This window comes from Castor canadensis, chromosome 6, assembly GCF_047511655.1.
Source record: "Castor canadensis chromosome 6, mCasCan1.hap1v2, whole genome shotgun sequence".
Taxonomy (NCBI): Eukaryota; Metazoa; Chordata; class Mammalia; order Rodentia; family Castoridae; genus Castor; species Castor canadensis.
In genome coordinates, this window is record NC_133391.1 from 135,015,076 (window position 1) to 135,027,195 (window position 12,120).

A 12,120-nucleotide genomic window follows, 5' to 3' on the forward strand; every position below is an offset into this window, starting at 1 on the left:
AATAAATTATAAATATTAATATGATATATACATACATACATTTAGCATATAGGGATCCATTTCAACCAATCTTTTCCCCACCCCCACATCCTCTCCAACTGCACTTTCAGGTTGACTCTTTTTAGTCTTCCGTATATTACAAAGAACAGTCGGTACTTGTCTTTCTGTGTCTAGCTTATTTCATTTAATGTACCATCTTCCAGTTCCACCCATTTTGTGATAGAATTTTATGTTTCTATTTTGTATATATACCACATTTTCTTCTTTAATCACTTTTATTATCATATTAGTGTTTACTGGGGGTACATTGTAACATTTACAAAAGTTCTTACAGTAGATCACAGTTAAATTCACACCCTCCATCATTTTCCTTTATACTCCCTCACCACATTTTTGAAATAGTTTTAACAGATCTCATTTTTCCATTTTCATATGTGAGTACATAATATTTTACCACAGTCACCCTCCTACACCCTTTCCTTATGCCCCCTCCCCTTTCTCCTACTAACCCTAAGACAGGACCTGTTTTATCTTCCTATTCTCCATTTCAGAAAAGACATTATGTTTGTGTAAGATAGCTATGCAGGGAGTTTCATTGTGACATTGCCATGTATCTATGTATTATAACCTGAATTGGTTCATCACCTCTATTTTTTCTCCTTTCTACCCTAGTCCCCTTCTTATAGTGATTTCAACAGGTTTAAAAATTCTATATTCATTCTTATATAGGAAGTTCATCAACCACATTCACCTTCTTAACTTCTATCTTTTATCCTCCCCCTTTTGTATGTGACCTCCTCTTAGCATGATCTGCTTTTAATAATATTGCTTGTATTTGTATTGGATCTGTATTTCACATATGAGAGAAAACATGAAGCCTTTGGCTTTCTGAACCTGGCTAACTTCACTTAAGATGATGTTCTCCAGTTTCATCAATTTACCTGCAAACTACAAAATTTCTTTATTTTTTATGGCTGAATAAAATGCCATTGTCTATGAGTACCACATCTTCTTAATCCATTCATCAGTAGTGGGGCATCTTGGCTGTTTCCATAGCTTAGCTATTGTGAATAGTGCTGCAATAAACACAGGTGTGCAAGTGTCTTTATTATAACCTGACTTACATTCCTTTGGGTATATCCCTAGGAGTGGAATTGCTGGATCACATGGCAGTCCTATTTTTGGTTTTTTAAGAAGCCTCCATAATGTTTTCCATGTTGGTTGTACTAATTTACATTCCTGCCAACAGTGTATGAGGGTTCCGTTTTCACACGTCCTCACCAACATTTGTTGTTGTTGGTGTCCTTGATGGTAGCTATTCTAACAGGAGTGAGGTGGCATCTTAACATGGTTTTGGTTTGCATTTCGTTTATGGCTAGGGATGTTGAGCGTTTCTTCATGTGTTTTTTTGGACATTTAGACTTCTTCCTTTGGAAAAACTCTGTTCAGTTCATTTGCCTGCCCATTTCTTCACTGGATCATTGAGTTTTGGAGTGTTTAGTTTTTGGAGCTCCCTGTATATTCTTGTTATTAATCCATTGTCAGATGTATAGCTGGCAAAGATTTTCTCCCATTCTGTAGGCTGCCTCTTCAATCTGGTGACCATTTCTTTTGTTGGGCAGAAACTTTACAGTTTCTTGCAGTCCCATTTGTCAATCCTTTCTCTTAGTTGCTGAGCCTTTTGCGTTCTATTTACGAAGTTATTGCGTATGCCTATAAGTTACAATGTATTCCTTGGTCTTTCCTGCACTAACTTCAAAGTTTTAGGTCTTATATGAAGGTGCTTAATCTACTTTGTGTTGATACTGGTACAGGGTGAAAGACATTGATCTAGTTTCAGTTTTCTGTGTACAGATACCCAGTTTATTACCATAAAACCTATAAAATATAAATTATTAATAAATGATTGAATTTTGAGTTAATAAGTTTATTGTAAACACTAACATGGTATATCCTTACATACCTATAACGTACAAGGATCAACTCCAAACAAACTTTTCCTTACTCCCACATTGTCCTCAATCTCTAGTGATCACTACTTTCCGGTTCACTTTTTTTTACCTTCCATATATTACAAAGAACAGGCAGTACTTGTCTTTCTGTATTTAGCTTATTTCATTTAACATATGATCCTCCAGTTCTACCCATAGTGCTGCAAATGACAGAATTTTATTCTTTTTGACTAAATAATACTCCATTATGTATATATACCACATTTTCTTTACCTGTTCATCTGTTGATGTGTACCTAGGCTGATTCCATATATTAGCTACTGTGAATAGTGCCACAATAAACAGGTATCCCTTTGGTATTCTTATTTATGTCCTTTGGATACATACCTGGAAGTGGAAAGCTGGATCACGTGGTAGATTTACTTTTAGATTTTGAGGAACTTCAATAATGTTCTCTATCACAACTATACTAAATTACATTCTCACCAGTAGCTTATAAGAGTTCCTTTATCCTGATCTTTGCTAGCAATTTGTTTTCTAATGGCCATTCTAACTGGAATGGGATGGAATCTCATTGTAGCTTTGATATTTGTTTCCTGATGGCTAATGATACTGAGCAATTTTTCATGTTTGTTGACCACTTGCATTTCCTTTTTCCAGAATTGTCTACTCAGATCACTTGCTCATTTTTTAATTAGATTACTTGGGTTTTTGTTGTTAAGGGTTCTTTGAGTTCCTTCCCATAGTCTGGATATTAACCCTTTGTCCAATGAGTCATGGCAAATGTTTTCTGCCACTCTGTAGGTTGTCTCACCACTCTGTTGGTTGTTTTCTTTGGCATGCAGAAGCTTTTCAGTTTGATGTTGTCCCGTGTGTTAATTTTTAATTTTTGCTAATTTGTTAGTTTTTGCCTGTGTTTCCTGTGTCTTGGGAGGTTCTATCCAGAAAGTCATTGCCTGTACCAATGTATTGAAGTGATTCCCCTTTGTTTTCTTCTAATAGTGTCAGTTTCTGGTCTTACAATTAGTTTTTTGATCTGTTATGATATTTCTTGACATATAAATGTTAGTTGTGATTTATTGGCTTTGCAGGGGTAGTTACTGAAAATTTTATCCTTCCCAGATTCCTCTGCCATCACCACACCCCAACATGCTTTCTCTTTAGGCTGTCTGTATTTCAACCACACATTTTTTTAGTTAAACAGGCATGTTGACATTGTTATGATCTTGCAAACAATGTCCACTGTTCTTCTAAGTTCCTTTCTCAAAACTTGGTATATGAATTGATAGAATTCTTAGTATATGACATATGTTCTGAGCAAACAATGAGATTAGAAATGAAGCAATTTATGGTTCATTATCATATAGTTAACAATCACCTATTGTCAATAATTACCTGTTCAAAAAGGACCCCCCTTATGTGTGTGTGTACTTCAGCTAATTCCCCTGTTGTCAAGTGGGTGTCATCCTGGGGTCTTGCCTGTCCTGATGCCTGGTGGCCCTAAACCTTGAGCTCCTGAAGAACTTTGTGAGTGAGATGACTCACTTGCTGTCTTTGGTGTTTCTCCCCTGCTGAGAGGAAGGGGGTTACTTTCTTTGCTTTACTCAGTCAGTAACCAGTTTTTACCTCTACTTTGTAGTATCAATACCATTTTTCCTACATTGTAATTTTAAGGGGACTTGGCAAAAAAAGGAAGTTGGCTGGTATGTTTGGCCTATTTTTCATTACTTTTTTTTCTAGATTCTGTGTAAAATTGATACCTGGTATTTATTAAAGTGGAATCCATTTTCTTAAGGTTTCTGTAATTCAGGACATGTCAAAGCAGTTACTCAAGTTCAAAATATTATTGCTTTCCAACTGTTCTCAACATTTCCTAGCCTCTTGGGCTTTTAGAATTTGCAGCAAAATTCCATGCAATACTACATTTAATGTCCAAATTAGGATATCTCATTTCAATAAGACAATATCAACAAATTGATATCAAGTCTTTTTTCAGGATCACCAGACCTTTCTGCCAGGATATTTCACTTCACCCATCAAACTGATGAAGGAAGCTACAGATGTGTGCTCTGGTAAAATGGATTCTGGTGATTACATCATGAGAGCCTTTGTTGGCATGTTTCTTCTGTTTTTCCCATCAAGCATGTATTTACTAGTGCTGCAGTATCATTACCTATCATTCTCCTGACAACAGCCATGAAGTAGTATCAGGTTGGCTCTACAGTGTTTCCTCCCAGGACATGTGGGTGACTTTGGCTGTTCTTTAACTGTTTCCCCTTTAATCTCTGCACTCTTGTAATAGAATCCAGTGATAGGAGAACCACAGGAAAGGCTTATTAATCAAATAAACATGACTTTATCATCTACTCATTACATTATTTGGGACATAATATCTAATTTTGTAAACTTTACTTTCCTCATTTGTAAAATAGGGATAGCAATACCCAATATGCAAGATTATTGCAAAGACTGAATAAGATGCTATGACTCAAATGTCTAATACAAGGCCTGGAACATTTAATGATGAATAAATGACAGCTGCTCCTATAACCATAAGGAAAATATGAACTCTCTTAATGGAAACCAAGTCTGGACTGTAAAATTAGCTAACATTCCAGGATAGAGCTACATATGCAAATCACATGCAGATGTGTCCTTTACTCTGGAGAAAATCACAAAAGATAACTACTTCCTGTCATTAAGAAGAAAATGTTACAGGGATTGAGGAAGTAATAGTCTGTGTGAAATTTTAGATGTTGCTTCATCATATTGATTTTTTTGTTTCCCCATCTTTAAAATTATTTTTTGGATGAAATGGCCTTTAACAACTTTCACCTCCATATTTCTGAAGTACTAGAGGCACATTTTAACCATATTACAATTTTACTAAGAACTGAGGCCATTAAATATCAATGTTAAGAGCACAATTGTATAATTGCATGTGTGGCGTGTATTTGTATGTGTGTGTTATGCAAAGAACACACAAAAAATTCATAAAATCAAGAGTATTTACTTTTATTCTTATGCCTTCCAAAAAATTCCATTATGATCACCATAGGAATTTTAACAAACAATTGCACTTAACTCTATGAATGTTACGATGGCTTGGGTTTTCTTCTCTCCTCAACAGTCTTGTATAAATCTGCCATACTTTTTTTTATAAGCATAAGCAATCCAAATGGTTGGTGTGATTTTATTTATTTATTTATTTATGTTTTCTGGCACTGATTAGAAGAAAATGATGTGATTTTAGGAAGACCATTAAAGGTCCTACCTGCTCAAATTTTATCTTCTGCTACCTCAATATTGACTTTCTTTTAATGCCATATGGTGAATGTCTCTTGTAAATAATGTCTGACACATGAATTTTAACTACAACCTGTTTAATAGTAACTCCTCAAATATATCTCCCAGCCCTCTAGGGAGAAATTCCATCCAAAACCATATATTTCATATGAAACCAGTGTATTATGCAGATTGCTTGTATGTAACATGATTGATTTCTTTTTTTCATTAATTTTGAATGTAATTTGCTTTCTCATTGTTATGAGTGTTTTAGATCGTTGGAAATGGAATCTTCATTTCTACAGTTACCTTTTTTGAGGCTGGGTTGTATGAAAAAGCAAGAATGCTTTGCTGATCAAATTGTCTAAAAATTGGCTAAGAAAAATCCCTCAACTTTACCAGTCTTATTTATTTATTTATTGTGTTTTTGGAGATCGAATTCAGGACCTGAAACATGTTAGGCAAGTACTCTACTAATAAGCTCTATCCCAAGGCTGATATTTCCTTTTTACTTAAATTAGAACAAACTGTTTCATTTCTGAAAAAGGCCAAATGTATTCATGTGTAGCAACACATTTTTAAATTTGAACTTTCAAAGTTCATTGTTATTATGTATTTCTTCTGGAAGATTTATTTGTTAATGGATCTCTATTTCTGCTACTGATAATTTCAGTGGACAGAAATTCATCAGAGAAATAATGGGAAAGTGGTAGCAAAGAGAAAACCAAAGTGCAGAAGAGAAGTTACAATGAAGGGAGTGGATGTTGTGGTCCTGGAAAGAGAAAATGTGGAAAAGTCTATGACAGAGTCAATATGGATGAAAATTTGAATGCATGTGGTAAGGGTTGGGTTGAGTCACAGAAGATGGGATTGGTATTTAAAAACTTGAAACAGCAGAGTCAGAATAATGAGGCTTAAAAAAACCTGATGATCAAAACCAGGAGACTATAGTTAAGTAAGAGGAACAAAATAGATGAAAGAGATCAAGCCTAGGTTACAGTTACAAAACTTACTAGGAGAGTAACCACAGACACATGGCAAAGATGTAAGAGAGCCTTGAACCTGAGGCATAGTTCAATGGAAATTTGTTTTCTAGTTGAAGCAGAAAACTGATGATGTAATTTATATAACAAGAGTTTCCTAAGGCCTTGAGGGTTATGAGCAATGCCATTTTATACATCACCCCCACACCAACAGATCCCAATAGAGGGATAAGTGTAAGCAGTGCAGAAGATTGGCCCTGAGATACTCCAGTTAATGTTGTCATTTTTAAGTCATGTAATTACATTTTGCAAACAAAGTGTATTATGGGTGGCTTGACACTATGATATAGAGTCTGATCATAGAAGAGAAATATTGACTATTAGAACTGTCTCAGAAAATCCAAGCTAACACTAGACACAATTACTATGTTTTGGACTTAAGAATGTGAAGAGTGATTTTATACACCATGAATAATTATTATATAAATATAAACCTCAGACTCTCTCTCCCAGAAGTGATTAATGTGATGCATAGCTCCAACAACCACACAAGAAATGTGTTAACACATATTAAATCAGGACAGAAATGCTTGGGTAGGTCATCATGACCATAAAAAAACTAAGGACCTCATTAGTCTAGCAATACTTTATATCTTATTTTATAGAATGTATCTGTCATTGAGTACTCCAAGGAACATGGAGTGTTAAAATAAAACAGCAGTAAGATTTCACAATTGAAAATACATGAAAAAGTGAAAATAAAGTTATTTTCCTAAAATGGTTGTTAATCTGAGGCCAAATAATATAGTTTAATGGTGCTGGAAGGTGTCAAGCAACTCACATAGGTACTTTTTGAAAAGAAAAATTTGATTTCAAATTCCATTTAAGTCAATAAAACAAGACTGTTATGGGGAGGGTGTTTGATCAGCAGTTAATATATAATGAGTTCTCACAAATGAGAACCTCTCATGGGCTTTAGTAGAGTTTACTAAGCAAGTCTGGGGCAGGGGCAACAAGAAATGTCAGCAGATTTGGGTTATCAGAAATGAGTAAACTTCAGTTTAATTCTTTGTGGCATGAATTATTTGGAGATAACTTTTAAAATGGCTGCTTCTAGCTGGACGGGGTGGCTAATGCCTGTGATCCCAGCTACTCAGGAGAATCCCTGTCCAAGACTGGCTGGGGCAAAAAAGTGAGACTTTAATCAAAAATAACTAAAGCAAAAAAGTGGTAGAGTGCCTGCCTAACAAGAGTGAGGCCCTGAGTTCAAAAGCCAGTACCACTTCTCTCCACTTTCCCCCCAAAAAAAGTATTTCTAAGAGAAGATGTCATTCAAATCAAGCCAGTAAATGTACTTAAAACCCCATCTGGTGACTTAGAGAAGTAAAATGTATTTTTGTGCTAACACTGTGTACTTAAATATATTTTTACATGGATTGTTTTCATAGAACCTTAAGAAATGATCAAAAATGGCTTTCAAGGCACAATATTCCTTTGAACTTAGGAGGTAGTAGTCTGGTGAATTTAGCAAAATTTCTGGGTTTAACAGAGAGAAGGCCTGCACAGTTTGGGAAATTGTTTAAATTGCCTCATTTACCCAAACCTGAGCAACTAGGCTTGTGCTTGCTCCTTTTTTTGCAGGAAACAGTCTTAAGAGCCTTGAGTTCACCAAGACAACCTACCAAGGGCAGCATATGAGCCAAGATGATGACACTAACTTCTAATTCAAAGCATCATGAGGCAGGTTTCAGGGCTACTTGTTCTAGAATCACCCTAGATGCTAGTTTAAAACATAGATCCCTGATGCTGTTTCACATAACAAAATAGTATCCCTGGTGAGGATCTTGGAAATCAGAATTACTGGAAGCTTCCCTGATGAATTATAATGCACTCTGTGTTAGACAGCTGCTGTGTCTAACAGCAGATCTTCTGATCTGCTGATCAGAAAAAAGTCTGATCTTCTGGCTCAGACTTTTGATAAAAACTCAAAGGAGTTGCATGACCTTGGCTGTCATGATCTGGGGGAGTGAAACAAACTTCTGTGAATCCTTATGGTACTCTGAGCTCAAATCATTGCAGGGTACCAAGGATGACATCCTTTCAGTGTAATCTGAATGCTCTGTGTGACAGAGTTCTGCAGATCCAAGTCGAAGATTATTTTGCAGTTTCATTGTCTTGAGGCTCTGTTTTCCTCTTTTTAGTTTTTGCCGTTTGACTGTGGGGAAAGAGTTAATTTTTTTTATTTCTATTTTTTCTTCCCCCCTTTATCTGGTACCTCTTTATAATGCTACTATTCACTGGTTGGGTTGAGGATATTTAATTTTTAACTTTTAGTCTATGACTCTGTGTTAGTATCCTTTCCTCAACTCCTTGCTTTCTTTAATACTTTGGAGATTTAAAAACAATGTAAATGCAAGTGCCCTGATCAGTAACTTTCTATCTTAATGCAGCATCATTTAAAAAGTCTTCCTCCAGAGCACTGTCTTTTCCGTTGTATATCTGTTTTTCTGGCTGCTGATTAAGGAATGACCTTGACCTTTGTTTCTGCTTCCCTTCTTATTGACTGGCAGGCTAATGCAGAGGGACATCATTGTCCCAGACAGGCTCTGACTCCAGCTTCCAATCCCTCAAATGTTAGATTTTCTCATACTTTCTCACACAGAATTTCTTAAAAACATAATAGTGATTCTGATTTTTTTTACTTCCTACTTTATTCTTCCTCCTCTTCTTTTCATTTTTAAAATCAGTTTGAGTATTAATGTGCTCAAAAAGAAACTTAGTTTTACTATATTGCTCCAGAATGTTCAATAACTTAAGGAGATCAGAAAGAACTAGAAGAAGAGATTACTAGAAAGGAATTCTGGGCTACTGGCTTTCCAAACACTTGGTAACACATACTCCACATAAGTAGTTACTAATTTTACAATCTGAACTTGACCCACCACTGCAAAAGACAAAGGATTCTCAAACTTTTTGTATCCAGTAATTTCAAGTTTCTCCTTGCAAGTATTTCTGATTTTCATCTTTTTCTTTACTCCGATGTGATCATCTCTTTCCTTCTGAAAGCTCCCAGAGTATAAAGACTTTATACTGAATGACAAAATGATGTTTTCAGAAAGAGCTGCCTTAAACAGCTATGTGGCATGCTGATAAGATCCATTTTCTAGAATAACTGCAGGCTTGCCTCTCTGTGACTGAATGACAGAGAAGCATCTGTAGGGAATAAAAGGAAGTTTGCCAAGTTGGGTGAGTCTACATTACACAATCCAAACCCTCTATTTTCCCTTTTTCTTTTATTTAATATCTTTTGATAATTTCATAATTTACTAGTTTAAGGACTATACATACTTAATTTTTACTTCTTGTGTACAATGTTTATTTCTTCTAACTTAATAGCCCGTCTCTTATACACACACACACACACACACACACACAACTCAGGAATTTGAATAGGTTTAGTATTCAGATACTCATCTTTCATCCAATTCTGTCATATATTGGACATCTTCAACTAACAATGGATATGCTAACTTCATAATTAATATAGCAGATAGTAAGAATGAGGGACGACTTAGGAGAATCTATGCTAAACATTATAGTAATATCACATCATTTCTGTTCTCCTTTTATTTGGTGAGCATTGGCATGCACTAAACTTCTTTTGCTTTCACCTCTTCTGTTGCCAGCTTCTTTGTGGTTTATTATTGTAATCTTACTCTTACCTCAACCCAGTTTACCAGAAACTGGGAAGAGAAGAAAAGAGGCATCTTAGCTGGAGCCTGCTACAGGACTCCTTGAAATGCCACATGTTAAATCTTGTGTGTTGAAGAGGCCAGAGTGGCCTTAGAACACAACAGAACTTTCACACATTGTCAATTTTTTTCCTCATAAATCCAAAGAAACTGTCATTGTCTTGGTTAAGTAATAAGTGAGACAATAAGCCAACAGATTCCATAGTGTATTTCATAAATGGAGCTGCAATAGTTTTGCTGCATCAAGTTAACTCACAAAAGTGAGTTTCAGGGATTTTTAATGGTTTTTTTTTTTTTAAATACCAAGGGTCTTGTACAGTAGATCTCTCCAGAGGCTTTTAAAAAATTCATCAGTAACAATGTTTGAATAATGGATACTGGATGTCATAGGATACCTGGAATGCAGAATAAATGCTAAACATGGCATTTTATGATCAAATGCAGAAGTCACACAATGGAATAGCTATTCTACACTCTAACCAACCCAAAGCTTATAACTTGGCATGAATTTTAAAAAGCTTTGCTTCTGGTTGAGCACACTACTTTTTTGTTTTAGCAATTATTTAGGAAGTCTGACTCATTTATATTAAATTTAGTCTTAACCTGTTTAGTTGCTGCCTCATTAAGGAAGCATTTGGAATTATGTGAGTACTGATAAATTTCAAATCATGTAATTTAAGGAGAAATACAACTGAATTGTACTTTAACCAGAAATAGGCTCTGTTTTGCATTCACATGCGGTTTGCAAGATGCAGGAACCACTGCCCATTTATCTGCTTGCCTGGATTTCATCATGTGGTAAGTGCAAGGTAAGTAACAGCTGTCAGAGGTAAGCAAGATTAATACTAGAAGGTTAGCACTGTATATGATAGTGGGTACGCACAAACTCACTGTTACACAAGTTGGCAAAATTGTGCGTTAAGATACTATGTTGCAGCACATGAAAGTACATAGTTTTAGGTCTAACATGGCTCAACCTTTGATCTTTCAGAACCAAAAGAGGTCTCATAAATACTTTGACCCAGGAGTTCATAAATGGGTAAATATGATTTGACTCTTGGAGAAAAGGAGGTTTCATCAATTTATTTATTTGACTTAGTGGCTTTTGAGAACCTGTGATGGAACTAGTACTATTCTAGTAGCTGAGGATTTAGACAAGTAAGCTGCAGGCATGGATATTCCATGTCAGTGGGAAAGCCCAATAGTAAATATACAATGTGATGTCACTACTGAATTGAATACAGAGAATTATTTCTTATGTTCACATACACATTTTTCTGGAGGGACAGTTCATTGAATTCTTAAGAATGGCTTATCACCAGAAGATTCAGAACCAGTGACCTATTACAGCCTGCACATTTGACAGATGCAGCTACAGAGTGATATGCTTGCACCAGTTAGCCCATTAATAGCTAACTCAGAGTCAGCACCTAGATACATTGGTGCTCCATCTCACCATATCCATTAGGGAGATAACCTGTGTGATTTTCCTTCCTTTTTAAAATTTAGTCTCTTTTCCATAGTATCTGCCTGCCATTGAGTTCATGGCAAGAGATGGGAATGTGATCAGAGAGACCTCAATCCTAATTTAGCATTACAGTGTCTTAGCTTTGTGACTCTTGAAAACTGTGTAAACTTGTGAGCTTGTTGCCAGATTTGTAGATTAATGAGAGCAAGTGTAACCCAAGGGTTATTGTGAGAATTAAACAAGATCACTTACAAACTCGTGCACGCGTACAAGTACACATTATTTAGTATAATGTCTTTCACCTGATAAGCAAGTTATTATTATTATTATTGCTCTGCTTATTGTAAGACTCTGCAAAACCTGCTCTTTGGTTTCAGATCCCTAGGATCTAAAATTTCATTCACTTTCTCTTTCACTGGACTATGATTCATTCAAATAGCTACTCTTATTAAATTCAGAGGAGATGAATGTGGAGTAGTGATTATCTACCAGAGTCCAGCTCATATGCTTTGGTGCTGGGCTGCCAGGATTCAACTCCTAGCTCCACTACTTGAGCTTGTATGTGTTGTTGGAATTTTGTATGATGAGCATGTTGTAATTTTTCAGTAAAAAAACCTGAAAGAAAAACATGTGGGGTGATTGTTGGTGACTTGCCATATCTGTCCCTTTGAAATCCATCC